This window comes from Somniosus microcephalus, chromosome 15 (assembly GCF_052327205.1).
Source record: "Somniosus microcephalus isolate GS21.2 chromosome 15, FLI_Smic_1.0, whole genome shotgun sequence".
Taxonomy (NCBI): Eukaryota; Metazoa; Chordata; class Chondrichthyes; order Squaliformes; family Somniosidae; genus Somniosus; species Somniosus microcephalus.
In genome coordinates, this window is record NC_141001.1 from 51348855 (window position 1) to 51350942 (window position 2088).

Below are 2088 nucleotides of genomic sequence, written 5' to 3' on the forward strand. Positions count from 1 at the left end.
TCCCGTGGGCTCTGCTTGGTTTGTGCACGGCGCCTAAAGAAGACCTGCAGTCATCTTCCGCGGAACTGGTGTACGGCCAGCCACTCCGGGTGCCGGGCGATTTCTTGCCATCGCCAACTAAGCCGTGGTCCGTGGCTGATCAACTCAACACCCACCGAGAAACGGCCGACTCCATTAAGCCGATTCCGATGTCGCACCACGGCCTTCCTTCCTCTCATATTCCAACGGAGTTAAGGCAGGCCGAGTTTGACTTCGTTCGCCATGATGCCTATCGCGGTCCTCTCCAGCCTCCTTATACGGGCCCCTTCCGGGCGCGGGAGGCAGGCGACAAGAGTTTTTTGGTCGACATCGGGGCAAACCTGACTACATTTCGATTGACCGCCTCAAGCCCGCGCACCTGGACCTCGACCGGCCGGTCAAAACTGCACAGCCACCACGCCGTGGTCGACCGCCCGCTGCCACTACGTCCGAACGGATTGCTCCACCTGTCAGCCCATCTACCGCTCAACAAATTCCTCTCCGGGAATATAGGAGTCGTTCGAACAGACTTGTCCGACCTCCTCTTCGATTGACTTTCACTGTTAAAGACAATTCTGGGGGGGCGCATGTGGCAGAGCCACCAAGGGACTCTTATATCGATGTACATAATTATCTGTAACAGAATGAATCTGTACCTGTATTCGTTTTACTACATGTAAATAGCGCGGTCCCTAGAGGGTTAAGACCAAACGCGATGACGTCACCACGTGGGTCACGTGACAATCCCAACGGCAGGAAACGTGATGATGTCATGACATCAGAGGGAGGAGCTCTCTCTCGCAGTCCTCGTCCGATCACAGCCCTGCCTTCGATCTGTTTTCTTTTCTTTCCAGTTTTGAAGAAGGGTTCGACCCGAAACGTCAACTCAAATTTCTCTCCACGGATGTTGCCTGACCTGCTGAGTTTTTCCAGCATTTTCTGTTGTTATTTCAGCTTTGAGCATAGACCTGTTTGTTAGTTCTTCTGCGTTTGCTTGTTACTTCTGCAAAACAGTATTAAACTTCGTTTGGTTAACAGACTGACTCGATCTCAGTCTTTTGATTAGGAATCTGACAATTCCTGCACTATTATTTTTAATTTATCAACTTGAGAAATTCAGTGGGTCAGTACAATGTCTTTTCATTGCTGGGACCTGGATTTGACTCTAGCAGACTGTGATTAGATGAAGGATGGGATCCTCCTCTTCTTAGCAGTGTAGCAGTGGAGTGACCCTCCACTGAGCAACAACTTCCTGCAACCAAAAGAGAATAAAATTCCATGAATTCCCACTCTCTGTTACAGATGAGTAACAGCCTCCTCTTCTCCCCCTCATACTAAACAAGATTCCAGAGTTTGCCCCTCCAAATTTGCCCCCTTCCCCACCAAAGAGCATCTCTTTCCTCCCACCCAATGAGGAACATTCTGCCCTCCTTACCTCCCACTGAGCATTTCTTTGGCCTCCTCCCCCCTCTCCTATTTCTCTCCTCCTCCTCTGGTGTGCACCTTCCTCTTCTTTCTCCCTTTTCCTCCCCCTGTCCTATCCCCCTTATTTCCCTTCTCCCTCCTTTCCTTTTCTAGCCCTGCCCTCCCTTTCCTCCTTCTCACTCTTCCCACCTCATTCCCACTTACCTCCTCTTTCCTCCTTCAATGTATCCCCTGTAAACCCATCTGTCCTAAAAACGGCATGGTATTGACTTAGCATGCGTATCTTCACAGGAGACTGACAAGCGTGTTTCTTTTTAAATGTATTTTTAAAACATTATGGGGGAAAATTCGGTATCGACCATTTTGGGGTGCTAACATTCGTGCCCAGCGCTAATTACCGCGAAATTGAGTTTTAGCGCCCCAAGAGGGAAGTGGAGTGCTAAATCAAGCGCTACACACTTCTCTTAGGGCGCTAACGTCGGCGAGTGGGGCACTACCTTTAGAGCACTAATCAAGTTCTGCCGCTGTCAATTAGAAAGATGTCAGACAGACTGGCAACTTCCAGTTCTTAAAGGGGAGGTTTAATCATGTTGCACAGCCTCACTCTGATCATTGCCTGTGAACTGGGCCTGTAAGGAGCTGCAA